Source organism: Somniosus microcephalus, unplaced genomic scaffold, assembly GCF_052327205.1.
Source record: "Somniosus microcephalus isolate GS21.2 unplaced genomic scaffold, FLI_Smic_1.0 unresolved_chr4, whole genome shotgun sequence".
Taxonomy (NCBI): domain Eukaryota; kingdom Metazoa; phylum Chordata; class Chondrichthyes; order Squaliformes; family Somniosidae; genus Somniosus; species Somniosus microcephalus.
The window spans coordinates 32,588,566-32,608,722 of NW_028225182.1; the positions used below are offsets into that span (position 1 = coordinate 32,588,566).

Genomic DNA, 20,157 nt, shown 5'->3' on the forward strand with positions numbered 1-20,157 from the left:
TGCCCCAGAAAGCTGTGGAAGCTACATCATTAAATAAATTTAAAACAGAAATAGATAGTTTCCTAGAAGTAAAGGGAATTAAGGGTTACGGGGAGCGGGCAGGAAATTGGACATGAGTCTAGGTTCGGAATGGTCATGGCCCTGTGGGTAGTGGAGTGGGCCCAGGGGCCGTGTAGCCTGGTTCTGCTCCTACTGTGTTCTAATTCTGTGTTAGATTTCAGGAGATTGTTTTATTCCTGTTCCTGGCTGGGGTAGAGATCGCCTTTACAGAAGGTAAGTACTGTAGAAAATATAGGGACAGAGTGATCTCCTGGAAGAATTTCGATCGCCTAGATGGGTCGGAGAGGAATTTCCCAGATTTTTTTCTCCCAAATTGGCCATTGGGTCTTTTATCTGGTTTTTTGCCTCTCCCGGGAGATCACATGGGTTCGGGTGGATGGAGAGTGATAGAAGATTTGAGGTTAGGATCAGATCAGCCATGATCTTATTGAATGGTGGAGCAGGCTCGAGGGGCCGATTGGCCTACTCCTGCTCCTATTTCTTATGTTCTTATGTTCTTATGTACAGCACACAGTGGGTAAACGGGAACTATTCACTCCGTCTGGTACTGTAAGGCGCGTGTGTGTCTCAGTGTCGGCTCCTGTACATGTACAGCACACAGCGGCTAAAAGGGAACGATTCACTCCCGTCTGGTACTGTACGGCCGGTGTGTGTGTTTCAGTGTCAGCTCCTGTACACGTACAGCACACAGCAGGTAAAAGGGAACGAGTCACTCCCGTCTGGTACTGTACGGCCCGTGTGTGTCTCAGGGTCAGCTCCTGTACATGTACAGCACTGCGGGTGAAAGGGAACGATTCACTCCTGTCTGGTACTGTACGGCCCGTGTGTGTCTCAGGGTCAGCTGCTGTACATGTACAGTACACAGCAGGTAATATGGAACGATTCACTCCCGTCTGGTACTGTACGGCCCGTGTGTGAATCATTATCAGCTCCGGTACATGTACAGCACATAGCGGGTAAAAGGGAACGATTCACTCCTGTCTGGTATTGTACGGCCCATGTGTGTGTCTCAGTGTCAGCTCCTGTACATGTACAGTACACAGTGGGTAAAAGGGAACGTTTCACTCCCGCCTGGTACTGTATGGCCCTTGTGTGCCTCACTATCAGCTCCTGTACATGTACAGCGCACAGCGGGTCAAAAGGAACGATTCACTCCAGTCTGGTACTGTACGTCCTGTGTGTGTCTCAGTGTCAGCTCCTGTACATGTACATCACACAGCGGGTAAAAGGGAACTATTCACTCCCGTCTGGTACTGTATGGCCCGTGTGTGTCTCAGTGTCAGCTCCTGGACATGTAAAGTACACAGTGGGTAAAAGGGAACGATTCACTCCCGTCTGGTACTGTACGGCCCGTGTGTGCCTCAGTGTCAGCTCCTGTACATGTACAGCGCACAGCGGGTAAAAGGGAACGATTCCCTCCCGTCTGGTACTGTACGGTCCGTGTGTGCCTCAGTGTCAGCTCCTGTACATGTACAGTACACAGCAGGTAATAGGGAACGATTCACTCCCATCTGGCACTGTATGGCCCATGTGTGTCTCAGTGTCAGCTCCTGTACATGTAGAGTACACAGCGGGTCAAAAGGAACGATTCACTCCCGTCTGGTACTGTATGGCCCTTGTGTGTCTCAGGGTCAGTTCCTGTACATGTACAGCACAGCGGGTAAAAGGGAACGATTCACTCCTGTCTGGTACTGTACGGCCCATGTGTGTGTCTCAGTGTCAGCTCCTGTACATGTAAAGTACACAGCGGGTAAATGGGAACGATTCACACCCGCCTGGTACTGTACGGCCCGTGTGTCTTTCAGTGTCAGCTGCTGTACATGTACAGCACACAGCGGGTAAAAGGGAGCGATTCACTCCCGTCTGGTACTGTACGGCCGGTGTGTGTCTCAGTGTCAGCTCCTGTACATGTACAGTACACAGCGTGTAAACGGGAACTATTCAGTCCCGCCTGGTACTGTACGGCCCGTGTGTGTCTCAGTGTCAGCTCCTGTTCACGTACAAAGGTCCCGGCAGATTGGAAATCTGCTAATGTAACACCCTTATTTAAAAAGGGTAGTAGGCAGAAGGCTGGAAACTATAGACCTGTTAGCCTAACATCTGTGGTTGGTAAAATGTTCGAGTCCATTATTAAGGAGACAGTAACGGGACATTTGGATAAACATAATTTAATAGGACAAACTCAGCATGGTTTTATGAAGGGGAAGTCATGTCTGACAAATTTGCTTGAGTTTTTTGAGGAAGTAACATATAGGGTGGATAAAGGAGAACCAGTGGACGTAGTGTATTTAGACTTCCAAAAGGCATTTGACAAGGTGCCACAGAAAAGATTATTGCTCAAGATAAAAAATCACGGGATTGTTGGTAATATTCTGGCGTGGGTGAAGGATTGGCTCTCTAACAGAAAGCAGAGAGTTGGGATAAATGTTTCGTTCCCAGATTGGCAACCAGTAACTAGTGGTGTTTCGCAGGGGTCAGTGCTGGGTCCCCAACTCTTTACAATCTATATTAACGATTTGGAGGAGGGGACCGAGTGTAACATATCAAAGTTTGCAGATGATACAAAGATGGGACGGAAAGTAGTGAGTGAGGAGGACATAAAAAACCTGCAAAGGGACATAGACAGGCTAAGTAAGTGGGCAGAGATTTGGCAGATGGAATACAATACTGGAAATTGTGAGGTTATGCACTTTGGCAGGAAAAATCATAGAGCAAGTTATTATCTTAATGGCAAGAAACTGGAAAGTACTGTGGTACAAAGGGATCTGGGGGTCCTGGTGCACGAAACTCAAAAAGTTAGTATGCAGGTGCAGCAAGTGATCAAGAAGGCCAATGGAATGTTGGCTTTTATTGCTAGGGGGATAGAATATAAAAACAGGGAGGTATTGTCGCAGTTGTACAAGGTATTGGTGAGACCGCACCTGGAATACTGCATACAGTTTTGGTGTCCATACTTAAGAAAAGACATACTTGCTCTCGAGTCAGTACAAAGAAGGTTCACTCGGTTAATCCCGGGGATGAGGGGGTGGTCATATGAGGAGAGGTTGAGTAGATTGGGACTCTACTCATTGGAGTTCAGAAGAATGAGAGGCGATCTTATTGAAACATATAAGATTGTGAAGGGGCTTGATCGGGTGGATGCGGTGAGGATGTTCCCAATGATGGGTGAAACTAGAACTAGGGGGCATAATCTTAGAATAAGGGGCTGCTCTTTCAAAACTGAGATGAGGAGAAACTTCTTCACTCAGAGGGTGGTAGGTTTGTGGAATTTGCTGCCCCAGAAAGCTGTGGAAGCTACATCATTAAATAAATTTAAAACAGAAATAGATAGTTTCCTAGAAGTAAAGGGAATTAAGGGTTACGGGGAGCGGGCAGGAAATTGGACATGAGTCTAGGTTCGGAATGGTCATGGCCCTGTGGGTAGTGGAGTGGGCCCAGGGGCCGTGTAGCCTGGTTCTGCTCCTACTGTGTTCTAATTCTGTGTTAGATTTCAGGAGATTGTTTTATTCCTGTTCCTGGCTGGGGTAGAGATCGCCTTTACAGAAGGTAAGTACTGTAGAAAATATAGGGACAGAGTGATCTCCTGGAAGAATTTCGATCGCCTAGATGGGTCGGAGAGGAATTTCCCAGATTTTTTTCTCCCAAATTGGCCATTGGGTCTTTTATCTGGTTTTTTGCCTCTCCCGGGAGATCACATGGGTTCGGGTGTATGGAGAGTGATAGAAGATTTGAGGTCAGGATCAGATCAGCCATGATCTTATTGAATGGTGGAGCAGGCTCGAGGGGCCGATTGGCCTACTCCTGCTCCTATTTCTTATGTTGTTATGTTCTTATGTACAGCACACAGTGGGTAAACGGGAACGATTCACTCCCGTCTGGCACTGTACGGCCCGTGTGTGTCTCAGTGTCAGCTCCTGTACACGTACATCACACAGCGGGTAAACGGGAACTATTCACTCCCGTCTGGTACTGTACGGTCCATGTGTGTCTCAGTGTCAGCTCTTGTACATGTACAGCACACAGCGGGTCAAAGCGAACGAGTTACACCCGCCTGTTACTATACGGCCCATGTGATGAAATATGCCTTCATCAACCCATGTATTTTACCTGCTTGTATTTTACCTGCTTGTATTGTGAACCGCCCCCTTTTGTTCCTATTGTGTGTATTGGCTACGACCCTGTCTTTTGCCATATAAAGGTCTCAGGAGCTGTATGAGTCATTTACTACCAGACGAACCCGATGTGGGAAGACCTGCTATACTGCTATGTTCTTAGTGATTAAAAGCCTTCAGTTGAATCCTTGTCTTTGAGTCATTGATGGCATATCAGCCCATATGTGTGTCTCAGTTTCAGCTCCTGTACATGTACAGTACACATCAGGTAATAGGGAACGATTCACTCCCTTCTGGTACTGTACGGCCCGTGTGTGTCTCAGTGTCAGCTCCTGCACATGTACAGTACACAGCGGACAAAATGGAACGATTCACACACGTCTGGTACTGTATGGCCCATGTGTGTCTCAGTGTCAGCTCCTGTACATGTACAGCGCACAGCGGTAAAAGGGAAAGATTCACACACGTCTGGTACTGTACGGCCCGTGTGTGTCTCTGTGTCAGCTCCTGTACATGTACAGCACACAGCAGGTAAAAGGGAATGATTCACTCCCGTCTGGTACTGTACGGCCCGTGTGTGTCTCAGTTTCAGCTCCTGTACATGTACAGCACACAGCGGGTAAAAGGGAACTATTGACTCCCATCTGGTACTGTACGGCCCGTGTGTGTCTCAGTGTCAGCTCCTGTACATGTGCAGCACACAGCGGGTAAAAGGGAACGATTCACTCCCGTCTAGTCCTGTACGACCAGTGTGTGTCTCAGTGTCAGCTCCTGTGCACAGCGCTAAAAATGAACAATTCACTCCATTCAGGTACTGTACGGCCCGTGTGTGTCTCTATGTCAGCTCCTGTACATGTACAGTACACAGCGGGTAAAAGAGAACGATTCAGTCCCGTCTGGTACTGTACAGCCCGTGTGTGTCTCAGTGTCAGCTCCTGTACATGTACAGCACACAGCGGGTAAAAGGGAACTATTGACTCCCATCTGGTACTGTACGGCCCGTGTGTGTCTCAGTGTCAGCTCCTGTACATGTGCAGCACACAGCGGGTAAAAGGGAACGATTCACTCCCGTCTAGTCCTGTACGACCAGTGTGTGTCTCAGTGTCAGCTCCTGTGCACAGCGCTAAAAATGAACAATTCACTCCATTCAGGTACTGTACGGCCCGTGTGTGTCTCTATGTCAGCTCCTGTACATGTACAGTACACAGCGGGTAAAAGAGAACGATTCAGTCCCGTCTGGTACTGTACAGCCCGTGTGTGTCTCAGTGTCAGCTCCTGTACATGTACAGTACACAGCGGGTAAAAGGGAACGATTCACTCCCGTCTGGTACTGTACGGCCCGTGTGTGTCTCAGTGTCAGCTCCTGTTCACGTACAGAACACAGCGGGTCAAAGCGAGCGATTCAATCCCGTCTGGTACTGTACGGCCCGTGTGTGTCTCAGTGTCAACTCCTGTACATGTACAATGCACAGCGGGAAAAAGGAACGATTCACTCCCGTCTAGTACTGTACGGCTCGTGTGTGTCTCAGTGTCAGCTGCTGTACACGTACAGCACAAAGCGGGTCAAAGCAAATGATTCACTCCCGTCTGGTAATGTACTGCCCGTGTGTGCCTCAGTGTCAGCTCCTGTTCACGTACAGCACACAGTGGATAAAAGGGAACGATTCACTCCCATCTGGGACTGTATGGCCCGTGTGTGTCTCAGTGTCAGCTCCTGTACACATACAGCACACAGCAGGTAAAAGGGAATGATTCACTCCCATCTGCTACTGTACGGCCCGTGTGTGTCTCAATGTCAGCTCCTGTTCATGTACAGCACACAGTGGATGAAAGGGAACGATTCACTCCCGTCTGGGACTGTATGGCCCGTGTGTGTCTCAGTGTCAGCTCCTGTACATATAAAGCACACAGCGGGTCAAAGCGACTGATTCACTCCTGTCTGGTACTGTACGGCCCGTGTGTGTCTCAGTGTCAGCTCCTGTACACATACAGTACACAGCGGGTAAAAGGGAACGATTCACTCCAGTCTAGTACTGTACGGCCCGTGTGTGTCTCAGTGTCAGCTCCTGTACACGTACAGCACACAGCGGGTAAAAGGGAACGATTCACTCCTGTCTAGTACTGTACGGCCCGTGTGTGTCTCAGTGTCAGCTCCTGTACACATACAGTACACAGCGGGTCAAAGCGAACGATTCACTCCCTTCTGGTAATGTACAGCCCATGTGTGTCTCAGTTTCAGCTCCTGTACATGTACAGTACACATCAGGTAATAGGGAATGATTCACTCCCGTCTGGTACAGTAGGCCCGTGTGTGTCTCAGTGTCAGCTCCTGCACATGTACAGTACACAGCGGATAAAATGGAACAATTCACACACATCTGGTACTGTATGGCCCATGTGTCTGTCAGTGTCATCTCCTGTACATGTACAGCGCACAGCGGTAAAAGGGAACGATTCACACACGTTTGGTGCTGTACGGCCCGTGTGTGTCTCAGTGTCAGCTCCTGTACATGTGCAGCACAAAGTGGGTAAAAGGGAACAATTCACTCCCGTCTGGTAATATACGGCCTGTGTGCATGTCTCAGTTGCAGCTCCGGTACACGTACAGCACACAGCGGGCTGTACGACCCGTGTGTGCCTCAGTATCAGCTCCTGTACATGTACAGCACACAGCGGGTAAAAGAGAACGATTCACTCCCGTCTGGTACTGTACGGCCCATGTGTGTCTCAGTGTCAGCTCCTGTGCACAGCGCTAAAAGGGAAGGATCCACTCCATTCTGGGACTGTAAGGCCCGTGTGTGTCTCAGTGTCACCTCCTGTACATGTGCAGCACAAAGTGGGTAAAAGGGAACGATTCACTCCCGTCTGGTACTGTACGGCCCGTGTGTGTCTCAGTGTCAACTCCTGTACATGTACAGCGCACAGCGGGAAAAAGCATCGATTCACTCCCATCTAGAACTGTACGGCACGTGTGTGCCTCAGTGTCAGCTCCTGTACATGTACAGCGCACAGCGGGTAAAAGGGAATGAATCACTTCTATCTGGGACTGTACGGCCCGTGTGTGTCTCAGTGTCAGCTCCTGTACATGTACAGTGCACAGCGGGTAAATGGGAACGAATCACTCCTGTCTGGTGCTGTACGGCCCATGTGTGCCGCATTGTCAGCTCCTGTTCACATACAGCACACAGTGGATAAAAGGAAATGATTCACTCCCGTCTGCGACAGTATGGCCCGTGTGTGTCTCAGTGTCAGCTCCAGTACACGTACAGCATACAGCGGGTAAAAGGGAACGATTCACTGCCGTCTGGTACAGTCCGGCCTGTGTGTGCCCCAGTGTCAGCTCCTGTACACGTACAGTACACAGTGGGTAAAAGGGAACGATTCACACCCGTCTGGGACTGTACGGCCTGTGTGCCTATGTGTCAGCTCCTGTACATGTACAGCACACAGCGGGTAAACGGAAACGATTCACTCCTGTCTGTAACTGTACGGTCCGTGTGTGTCTCAGTGTCAGCTCCTGTACACGTACAGCACACAGCGGGTAAAAGGGAACGATTCACTCCCGTCTGGTACTGTACGGCCCGTGTGTGTCTCAGTGTCAGCTCCTGTACACGTACAGCACACAGCGGGTAAAAGCGAACGAGTCACTCCCGTTTGGGACTGTATGGCACGTGTGTGTCTCAGTGTCAGCTCCTGTACATGTACAGCACACAGCAGGTCAAAGCGAGCGATTCAATCCCATCTGGTACTGTACGGTCGTGTGTGTCTCAGTGTCAACTCCTGTACATGTACAACGCACAGCGGGAAAAAGGAACGATTCACTCCCGTCTGGTACTGTACGGCTCGTGTGTGTCTCAGTGTCAGCTGCTGTACACGTACAGGACACAGCGGGTCAAAGCATATGATTCACTCCCGTCTGGTAATGTACTGCCCGTGTGTGCCTCAGTGTCAGCTCCTGTTCACGTACAGCACACAGTGGATAAAAGGGAACGATTCACTCCCGTCTGGGACTGTATGGCCCGTGTGTGTCTCAGTGTCAGCTCCTGTACATGTACAGCACACAACGGGTAAAAGCGAACGATTCACTCCCGCCTGGTACTTTACGGCCCGTGTGTGTCTCAGTGTCAGCTCCTGTACACATACTGTACACAGCAGGTTAAAGGGAACGATTCACTCCCGTCTGCTACTGTACGGCCCGTGTGTGTCTCAGTGTCAGCTCCTGTTCACGTACAGCACACAGTGGATGAAAGGGAACGATTCACTCCCGTCTGGGACTGTATGGCCCGTGTGTGTCTCAGTGTCAGCTCCTGTACATATAAAGCACACAGCGGGTCAGAGCGACTGATTCACTCCTGTCTGGTACTGTACGGCCCGTGTGTGTCTCAGTGTCAGCTCCTGTACATAGAAACATAGGAACATAGAAACATAGAAGATAGGAGCAGGAGTAGGCCATTCGGCCCCTCGAGCCTGCTCCGCCATTTAATGAGATCATGGCTGATCATCCAAATTCAGTACCCTGCCCCTGCTTTCTCCCCATATCCCTTGATGCCTTTAGCCTGAAGAAATATATCTAACTCCTTCTTGAATATATTTAATGAATTGTCCTCAACTGCCTTCTGTGGTAGAGAATTCCACAGGTTCACCACTCTCTGGGTGAAGAAATTCCTCCTCATCTCATTCCTAAATGGCTTACCCCTTATCCTTAGACTGTCAACCCTGGTTCTGGACTCCCCCGCCATCGGGAACATCCTTCCTGCATCTAGTCTGTCTAGTCCTGTTAGAATTTTATAAGTTTCAATGAGATCCCCTCTCATTCTTCTAAACTCTAGCGAATACAAGCCCAATCAACCCAATCTCTCTTCATACGTCATTTCTGCCATCCCAGGTATCAGTCTGGTGAATCTTCGCTGCACTCCCACCATGGCAAGAACATCCTTCCTCAGATAAGGCGACCAAAACTGCACACAATACTCAAGGTGCGGTCTCACCAAGGCCCTGTACAACTGTAGTAAGACATCCTTGCTCCTGTACTCGAACCCTCTCGCTATGAAGGCTAACATACCATTTGCCTTCTTAACCGCCTGATGCACCTGCATTCTTACCTTCAGCGACTGGTGCACAAGGACACCCAGCTTCCCCTTTTCCCAATCTATTGCCGGTCAGATAATAATCTGTCTTCCTGTTTTTGCCACCAAAGTGGATAACCTTGCATTTATCCACATTATACTGCATCTGCCATGCATCTGCCCAATCACCCAACCTGTCCAAATCATACTGGAGTTTCTCTGCATCCTCCTCACAGCACACACGCACACCTAGCTTTGTGTTGTCTGCAAACTTGGAGATATTAAATCTAGTTTCCTCGTCTAGATCATTAATATATATTGTGAATAGCTGGGGTCCTAGCACCGATCCCTGCAGTACCCCACTAGTCACTGCCTGCCACTCGGAAAAAGACCCATTTATTGCAACTCTTTGCTTCCTGTCTGCCAACCAGTTCTCTATCCAAGTCAGTACCTTACCCCCAATCCCATGTGCTTGAACTTTGCACGCCAATCTCTTATGCGGGACCTTATCGAAAGCCTTCTGAAAGTCCAAATACATCACATGCACTGGTTCTCCCTTATCTATTCTACCAGTTACATCCTCAAAAAATTCCAGTAGATTAGTCAACCACGATTTACCTTTTGTAAATCTATGTTGACTTTGTCCAATCCTGTCACTGTTTTCCAAGTGCTCTGCTATTACATCTTTTATAATAGACTCTAGCATTTCCCCACTACCGATGTCAGGTTTACCGGTCTATAATTCACCGTTTTATCTCTACCACCTTTTTTAAATAGTGGGGTTACATTATCTACCCTCCAATCCATGGGAACTGTTCCAGAGTCTAAAGAATTTTGGAAGATGATCAGCAATGCATCTACATAAGAACATAAGAAGTAGGAGCAGGAGTAGGCCATACGGCCCCTCGGGCCTGCTCCGCCATTCAATAGGATCATGGCTGATCCGAATCTAGACTCACGTCCACTTCCCTGCCCTCTCCCCGTAACCCCTAATTCCCTTATCTGCTAGGAAACTGTCTATCTCCGTTTTAAATTTATTTAATGTTGCAGCTTCCGCAGCTCTCTGGGGTAGCAAACTCCATAGATTTACTACCCTCTGAGTGAAGGGACTTCCTATAGAACTGAACAGCAAATATTCTCAAGAAAATAATTTCACTGGTGTACCATTCAGTAAAGTTAATAGTCACACAATCTTTACATAGAAGTGCTGTAGATGTGCTCCTCCTCATTGGCAATAGTAAAAAAAAACTTTCATCAAGCTATCATAGAGAAAAGGATACTTGGCATCTGGCTGCCCTTTCTTGCCATATCCCCAATCAGATTCAATCTGTAGCCGGGCCTTTTCTCCTTTACTCATAGTCAGGAGTGCTTCATCCCACCCTCTGATAACTTTTCCAATTCCTACTTTAAAGCTCAGAGGCTTTGCTGCCTTTTTCTTTTTTGAACTGGAAGCAACATTTGAGTCGAACACTGTCCCATCTTCTAGTGTTCCAGTGTACCAACAGTGGACAGTGTCACCCTTCTTGGGAAAGTTGGTCTTGTCTCCTTTTTGCAACATGGTTTTGGTATATTTTGGTGGTTCCTCATTTACAGTCACTTCAGGTTTTTTGTCCTTTGGTTTGTCCTGCGCAGCCACTAACTTCACATCTTTTAGCTGCTGGGTGACTTTCTCCACACTTTCGGTGCCTTTAAACCTCTTAATTTCAAAAAGTTGGTTGTAGGCAGTTATTAGCTGCTCCTTCTTCGCAGTCTTGGCAACATTCTTGATGTTTCCCATTAACTTATGTTCACCAAGAAACGACTCCGAGGCGCTCTGCTGCAGAAACTGGATAATCTCCTTCTTGGCCACATCCTCACTCCTCAGCTGCTGCTCGGTCCACTGCCTTGCTGGCTCGGCGGAAATCTACTATTTCTAGGGCCACTTCCTTAAGTACCCTGGGATGTAGACCATCAGGCCCTGGGGATTTATCGGCCTTCAATCCTGTCAATTTCCCCAACACCATTTCCCTACAAATACTGATTTCATTCAGTTCCTCCCTCTCATTAGACCCCGACATCTCTGGGAGGTTATTTGTGTCCTCCTTTGTGAAGACAGAACCAAAATATGTATTTAGTTGGTCTGCCATTTCTTTGTTCCCCATTATAAATTCCCCTGATTCTGACTGCAACGGACCTACGCTTGACTTTACCAATCTTTTTCTCTTCCCATATCAATAGAAGCTTTTACAGTCAGTATTTATGTTCCCTGAAAGCTTACTCTCATATTCTATTTCCCCCCTCTTAATTAATCCCTTTGTCCTCCTTTGCTGAATCCTAAACTGCTCCCAATCCTCAGGTTTGCTGCTTTTTCTGGCCAATTTATATTACCTCTTCTTGGATCTTATGCTATCCCTAATTTCCCTTGTTAGCCACGGTTGAGTCACCTTTTTTGTTTTATTTTTATGCCAAACAGGGATGAACAAATTCTGTAGTTCATCCATGTGATCTTTAAATGTTTGCCATTGTCTATCCACCGTCAACCCTTTGAGTAACATTCCCCAATCCATCCTAGCCAACTCGCGCCTCATACCATCGTAGTTTCCTTTATTTAAATTCAGGACCCTAGCCTGTGAATCAACTACTTCACTCTCCATCTTAATGAAGAATTCTATCATATTATGATCGCTCCTCCCCAAGGGGCCTCGCACAACAAGATTGCTAATTAATCCTTTCTCATTACATAATACCCAGTCTAAGATGGCCTGATCTCTAGTTGGTTCCTCGACATATTGGTCCAGGAAACCATCCCGTATACACTCTAGGAATTCCTCCTCCACAGTATTGTTACTAATTTGATTAGCCCAATCTATATGTAGATTAAAGTCACCCATGATAACTGCCATGCCCTTATTTCATGCGTCTCTGATTTCCCGTTTAATGCCATCCCCAACCTCAGCATTACTGTTTGGGGGTCTGTATACAACTCCCACTAACATTTTCTGAACCTTGGTATTTCTCAGCTCTATCCATATAGATTCCACATTGTCAGAGCTAATATCCTTCCTTACTATTGTGTTAATCTCCTCTTTAACCAGCAATGCTACCCCACCTCCTTTTCCTTTTTACCTGTCTTTCCTGAATATTGAATACTCCTGGATGTTGAATTCCCAGCCTTGGTCACCCTGGAGCCATGGTGCCGTAATCCCAATTATATTATATCCATTTACATCTATTTGCGCAGCTAATTCATCCACCTTATTACGAATGCTCCTCGCATTAAGACACAAAGCCTTCAGGCTTGTTTTTTTAACACTCTTAGACCTTTTATAATTATTATTTACTGTGGCCATGTTTGATTTACACCCTTGATTTCTCTGACTGCCACTTTTGCTTTTCCCCTTCCTGTCTTTTGCTTCTATCCTTGCTTCCCTTTCCTCTGTCTCCCTGCACAGGTTCCCAACCCCCTGCCATTTTAGTTTAAACCCTCCACAACAGCACTAGCAAACACTCCCCCAAGGACATTGGTCCCAGTCCTGCCCAGGTGCAAACTGTCCAGTTTGTACTGGTCCTACCTCTCCCAGAACCGGTTCCAATGTCCCAGGAATTTGAATCCCTCCCCCTTGCACCATTCCTCTAGCCATGTATTCATCTGAAATATCCTTCTATTTCTACTCTGACTAGCATGTGGCACTGGTAGCAATCCTGAGATTACTACCTTTGAGGTCCTATTTTTTAATTTACCTCCTAACTCCCTATATTCAGCTTTTAGGACCTCATCCCGGTTTTTACCTATATCATTGGTACCTATATGCACCACAACAACTGGCTGTTCACCCTCCCCCTCCAGAATGCCCTGCAGCCGCTCCGAGACATCCTTTACCCTTGAACCAGGGAGGCAAAATACAATCCTGGAGTCTCATTTGCGGCCGCAGAAACGCCTATCTATTCCCATGTACAGCACACAGCGGGTAAAAGGGAATGATTCACTCCCATCTGGTACTGTACGGCCCGTGTGTGTCTCAGTGTTAGCTCCTGTACATGGACAGTACACAGCGGGTAAAAGGGAATGATTCACTCCCATCTGGTACTGTAAGGCCCGTGTGTGTCTCAGTGTCAGCTCCTGTACATGTACAGCACACAGCGGGTAAAAGGGAATGATTCACTCCCGTCTGGTACTGTTCGGCCCGTGTGTGTCTCAGTGTCAGCTCCTGTACACGTACAGCACACAGCAGGTAAAAGGGAACAATTCACTCCCGTCTGGTACTGTAAGGCCCGTGTGTGTCTCAGTGTCAGCTCCTGTACATGTACAGCCAACAAGAGTGGGGACCATGTTGGGTAAGTCCTCTCCCCAGCCCGAGGAGAACTGCAGATGACAGTTGTAAAGATAAACCCAGCAACTACAGGACAGTCAGTTTAACCTCGGTAGTGGGAAGCTTTTAGAAACAATAATCAGGGACAAAATTAACAGTCACTTGGACAAGTGTGGATTAATTAAGGAAAGCCAGCACGGATTTGTTAAAGGCAAATCGTGTTCAACCAAATTGATTGAGTTTTTTGATGAGGTAACAGAGAGGGTTGATGAGGGCAATGCGGTTGACGTGGTGTACATAGATTTCTAAAAGGCGTTCGACAAAGTGCCACATAATAGGCTTGCCAGCAAAGTTGAAGCCCATGGGATAAAAGGGACAGTGGCAGCATGGATACAGAATTGGCTAAGTGACAGGAAACAGAGAGTAGTGGTGAACGGTTGTTTTTTTGGACTGGAGGAAGGTATACAGTGGTGTTCCCCAGGGGTCGGTTCTAGGACCACTGCTTTTCTTGATATATATTAATGACTTGGACGTGGGTGTACAGGGCACAATTTCAAAATTTGCAGATGACACAAAACTTGGAAGTACAGTGAACAGTGAGGAGGATAGTGATAGACTTCAAGAGGACATAGACAGGCTGGTGGAATGGGTGGACACGTGGCAGATGAAATTTAACACAGAAAAGTGTGAAGTGATACATTTTCGGATGAGGAAGGAGGAGAGAAAATATAAACTAAAGGGTACAATCCTAAAGGGGGTGCATGAACAGAGAGACCTGGGGGTATATGTGCACAAATCATTGAAGGTGGCAGGGCAGGTTGAGAAAGTGGTTAAAAAAGCTTACGGGATCCTGGGCTTCATGAATAGAGGTATAGAGGGCAGCATGGTGGCATAGTGGTTAGCACTGTTGCCTCACAGCGCCAGGGACCCGGGTTCGAATCCGGCCTCGGGTGACTGTCTGTGTGGAGTTTGCACATTCTCCCAGTGTTTGCGTGGGTTTCCTCCGGGTGCTCCGGTTTCCTCCCACAGTCCAAAGATGTGCGGGTTAGGTTGATTGGCTATGATAAATTGACCCTTAGTGTTAGGGGGATTAAATACGTGGGGTTACAGGGATAGGGTGGGATATGTGTTGGTGTAGGGGTTACGGGGATCGGGTGGGATATGTGTCGGTGCAGGCTCGATGGGCCGAAATGGCCTCTATCTGCACTGTGGGGTTTCTGTGATTCTGTGATAGAGTACAAAAGCAAGAAAGTTATGATGAACCTGTATAAAACACTGATTCGGCCTCAACTGGAGTATTGTGTCCAATTCTGGGCACCGCACTTTAGGAAGGATGTGAAGGCCTTAGAGAGGGTGCAGAAAAGATTTACGAGAATGGTTCCAGGGATGAGGGACTTCAGTTACGTGGATAGACTGGAGAAGCTGGGGTTGTTCTCCTTGGAGCAGAGAAGGTTGAGAGGAGATTTGATAGAGATGTTCAAAATCATGAGGGGTCGGGACAGGGTAAATAGAGAGAAACTGTTCCCATTGGCGGAAGGATCGGGAACCAGAGGACACAGATTTAAGGTGAATGGCAGAAGAACCAAAGGCGACGTAAGAATAAAACGTTTTTACGCAGCGAGTGGTTAGGATCAGGAAATCACTGCCTGAAAGGGTGGTGGAGGCCGACACAATCACGGCTTTCAAAGGGGAACTGGATAAGTACCTGAAGGAAAATAAATTTGCAGGGCTCCGGGGAAAGGGCGGGGGAGTGGGACTAGCTGAAGTGCTCTTGCAGAGAGCCGGCACGGGCTCGACGGGCCGAATGGCCTCCCTCTGTGCTGTAACCATTCTATGATTCTATGATGATTCTACTGGCGTGCTGAGCTGCATCCCTAGGCTGACAAAACCAAAATGGGCCTAGCTGAGCGATTGACACTGGGGCCTGTTGACCAGTGTGGCCAACGATCTCACAATGCGGTGCCTATAAGTAGCAAAGCCACCAGGGAGGTAATTTCACACCCATGAGATATTCGATAACTGTAATACATAAAAAATGTGTATCTTTAACTTTCATTAAGTCTGCTGAAGCCAGCATCCCTTCCCGACAGCAATGCTGCTAATACAAATCATTAAGTAATGATTTCTGCCCACAGGCAGCGTCAAATCCAATGTGCGCTCGGTACTTACAGAGCAACAGTGGCTGTCCATAGCTCCGAGAAACCAACTGAGGAACAACGCAAACAGCCACTAAAGGAAGATAGCCACCTCTTTCAGTGTGTGTCTCAGTGTCAGCTCCTGTACAGGTACTGTACACAGCGGGTAAAAGGGGACGATTCGCTCTCGTCTGGTACTGTATGGCCCGTGCGTGTCTCAGTGTCAGCTACTGTACATGTACAGTACACAGCGGGTAAAAGGGAACAATTCGCTCCCGTCTGGTACTGTATGGCCCGTGCGTGTCTCAGTGTCAGCTACTGTACATGTACTGCACACAGCGGGTAAAAGGGGACGATTCGCTCCCGTCTGGTACTGTATGGCCCGTGCGTGTCTCAGTGTCAGCTACTGTACATGTACAGTACACAGCGGGTAAAAGGGAACGATTCGCTCCCGTCTGGTACTGTATGGCCCGTGCGTGTCTCAGTGTCTGCTCCTGTACATGTACTGTACACAGCGGGTAAAAGGGAACGATTCGCTCTCGTCTGGTACTGTATGGCCCGTGCGTGTCTCAGTGTCAGCTCCTGTACATGTACGGTACACAGCGAGTAAAAGGGAACGATTCACTCCCTGGTCTGGTACTGTACGGCCCGTGTGTGTCTCAGTGTCAGCTCCGGTACATGTACAGTACACAGCGAGTAAAAGGGAACGATTCACTCCCTGGTCTGGTACTGTACGGCCCGTGTGTGTCTCAGTGTCAGCTCCTGTACATGTACTGTACACAGCGAGTAAAAGGGAACGATTCACTCCCGTCTGGTACTGTACGGCCCGTGTGTCTCAGTGTCAGCTACTGTACGTGTACAGCACACAGCGAGTAAAAGGGAACGATTCACTCCCGTCTGGTACTGTACGGCCCGTGTGTGTCGCAGTGTCAGCTCCTGTACATGTACAGTACACAGTGAGTAAAAGGGAACGATTCACTCCCGTCTGGTACTGTACGGCCCGTGTGTGTCGCAGTGTCAGCTCCTGTACATGTACAGCACACAGCGGGTAAAAGGGAACGATTCACTCCCTGGTCTGGTACTGTATGGCCCGTGTGTGTCGCAGTGTCAGCTCCTGTACATGTACAGTACACAGCGGGTAAAAGGGAACGATTCACTCCCTGGTCTGGTACTGTACGGCCCGTGTGTGTCGCAGTGTCAGCTCCTGTACATGTACTGTACACAGCGGGTAAAAGGGAACGATTCACTCCCTGGTCTGGTACTGTACGGCCCGTGTGTGTCGCAGTGTCAGCTCCTGTACATGTACTGTACACAGTGAGTAAAAGGGAACGATTCACTCCCGTCTGGTACTGTACGGCCCGTGTGTGTCTCAGTGTCAGCTCCTGTACATGTACTGTACACAGCGGGTAAAAGGGAACGATTCACTCCGGTCTGGTACTGTACGGCCCATGTGTGTCTCAGTGTCAGCTACTGTACATGTACGGTACACAGCGGGTAAAAGGGAACGATTCACTCCGGTCTGGTACTGTACGGCCCGTGTGTGTCTCAGTGTCAGCTACTGTACATGTACGGTACACAGCGGGTAAAAGGGAACGATTCACTCCGGTCTGGTACAGTACGGCCCATGTGTCTCAGTGTCTGTTGTACCTGTACATGTACTGTACGGCCCGTGTGTCTCAGTGTCTGTTGTACCTGTACATGTACTGTACGGCCCGTGTGTCTCAGTGTCTGTTGTACCTGTACATGTACTGTACGGCCCGTGTGTCTCAGTGTCTGTTGTACCTGTACATGTACTGTACGGCCCGTGTGTCTCAGTGTCTGTTGTACCTGTACATGTACTGTACGGCCCGTGTGTCTCAGTGTCTGTTGTACCTGTACATGTACTGTACGGCCCGTGTGTCTCAGTGTCTGTTGTACCTGTACATGTACTGTACGGCCCGTGTGTCTCAGTGTCTGTTGTACCTGTACATGTACTGTACGGCCCGTGTGTCTCAGTGTCTGTTGTACCTGTACATGTACTGTACGGCCCGTGTGTCTCAGTGTCTGTTGTACCTGTACATGTACTGTACGGCCCGTGTGTGTCTCAGTGTCTGTTGTACCTGTACATGTACTGTACAGCCCGTGTGTCTCAGTGTCTGTTGTACCTGTACATGTACTGTACGGCCCGTGTGTCTCAGTGTCTGTTGTACCTGTACATGTACTGTACGGCCCGTGTGTCTCAGTGTCTGTTGTACCTGTACATGTACTGTACGGCCCGTGTGTGTCTCAGTGTCTGTTGTACCTGTACATGTACTGTACGGCCCGTGTGTCTCAGTGTCTGTTGTACCTGTACATGTACTGTACGGCCCGTGTGTCTCAATGTCTGTTGTACCTGTACATGTACTGTACGGCCCGTGTGTCTCAGTGTCTGTTGTACCTGTACATGTACTGTACGGCCCCTGTGTCTCAGTGTCTGTTGTACCTGTACATGTACTGTACGGCCCGTGTGTCTCAGTGTCTGTTGTACCTGTACATGTACTGTACGGCCCGTGTGTCTCAGTGTCTGTTGTACCTGTACATGTACTGTACGGCCCATGTGTCTCAGTGTCTGTTGTACCTGTACATGTACTGTACGGCCCGTGTGTCTCAGTGTCTGTTGTACCTGTACATGTACTGTACGGCCCGTGTGTCTCAGTGTCTGTTGTACCTGTACATGTACTGTACGGCCCGTGTGTCTCAGTGTCTGTTGTACCTGTACATGTACTGTACGGCCCGTGTGTCTCAGTGTCTGTTGTACCTGTACATGTACTGTACGGCCCGTGTGTCTCAGTGTCTGTTGTACCTGTACATGTACTGTACGGCCCGTGTGTCTCAGTGTCTGTTGTACCTGTACATGTACTGTACGGCCCGTGTGTCTCAGTGTCTGTTGTACCTGTACATGTACTGTACGGCCCGTGTGTCTCAGTGTCTGTTGTACCTGTACATGTACTGTACGGCCCGTGTGTCTCAGTGTCTGTTGTACCTGTACATGTACTGTACGGCCCGTGTGTCTCAGTGTCTGTTGTACCTGTACATGTACTGTACGGCCCGTGTGTCAGTGTCTGTTGTACCTGTACATGTACTGTACGGTCCGTGTGTCTCAGTGTCTGTTGTACCTGTACATGTACTGTACGGCCCGTGTGTCTCAGTGTCTGTTGTACCTGTACATGTACTGTACGGCCCGTGTGTCTCAGTGTCTGTTGTACCTGTACATGTACTGTACGGCCCGTGTGTCTCAGTGTCTGTTGTACCTGTACATGTACTGTACGGCCCGTGTGTCTCAGTGTCTGTTGTACCTGTACATGTACTGTACGGCCCGTGTGTCTCAGTGTCTGTTGTACCTGTACATGTACTGTACGGCCCGTGTGTCTCAGTGTCTGTTGTACCTGTACATGTACTGTACGGCCCGTGTGTCTCAGTGTCTGTTGTACCTGTACATGTACTGTACGGCCCGTGTGTCTCAGTGTCTGTTGTACCTGTACATGTACTGTACGGCCCGTGTGTCTCAGTGTCTGTTGTACCTGTACATGTACTGTACGGCCCGTGTGTCTCAGTGTCTGTTGTACCTGTACATGTACTGTACGGCCCGTGTGTCAGTGTCTGTTGTACCTGTACATGTACTGTACGGCCCGTGTGTCTCAGTGTCTGTTGTACCTGTACATGTACTGTACGGCCCGTGTGTCTCAGTGTCTGTTGTACCTGTACATGTACTGTACGGCCCGTGTGTCTCAGTGTCTGTTGTACCTGTACATGTACTGTACAGCCCGTGTGTCTCAGTGTCTGTTGTACCTGTACATGTACTGTACGGCCCGTGAGTCTCAGTGTCTGTTGTACCTGTACATGTACTGTACGGCCCCTGTGTCTCAGTGTCTGTTGTACCTGTACATGTACTGTACGGCCCGTGTGTGTCTCAGTGTCTGTTGTACCTGTACATGTACTGTACGGCCCGTGTGTCTCAGTGTCTGTTGTGCCTGTACATGTACTGTACGGCCCGTGTGTCTCAGTGTCTGTTGTACCTGTACATGTACTGTACGGCCCGTGTGTCTCAGTGTCTGTTGTACCTGTACATGTACTGTACGGCCCGTGTGTCTCAGTGTCTGTTGTACCTGTACATGTACTGTACGGCCCGTGTGTCTCAGTGTCTGTTGTACCTGTACATGTACTGTACGGCCCGTGTGTCTCAGTGTCTGTTGTACCTGTACATGTACTGTACGGCCCGTGTGTCTCAGTGTCTGTTGTACCTGTACATGTACTGTACGGCACGTGTGTCTCAGTGTCTGTTGTACCTGTACATGTACTGTACGGCCCGTGTGTCTCAGTGTCTGTTGTACCTGTACATGTACTGTACGGCCCGTGTAGCTCAGTGTCTGTTGTACCTGTACATGTACTGTACGGCCCGTGTGTCTCAGTGTCTGTTGTACCTGTACATGTACTGTACGGCCCGTGTGTCTCAGTGTCTGTTGTACCTGTACATGTA

At 48.6% G+C, this 20,157-nt stretch overlaps 1 protein-coding gene and 1 pseudogene across 6 annotated transcripts in view; both read right to left on the minus strand.

The window, feature by feature from the left end:
* Positions 1-20,157, minus strand: part of LOC147090484 (neuroligin-1-like) — a 1,435,039-nt gene that overhangs the window by 1,138,699 nt on the left and 276,183 nt on the right. The gene's annotated exons all lie outside the window — the stretch shown is intronic.
* LOC147090485 (peptidyl-prolyl cis-trans isomerase FKBP3 pseudogene) lies at positions 10,449-15,717 on the minus strand (annotated as a pseudogene).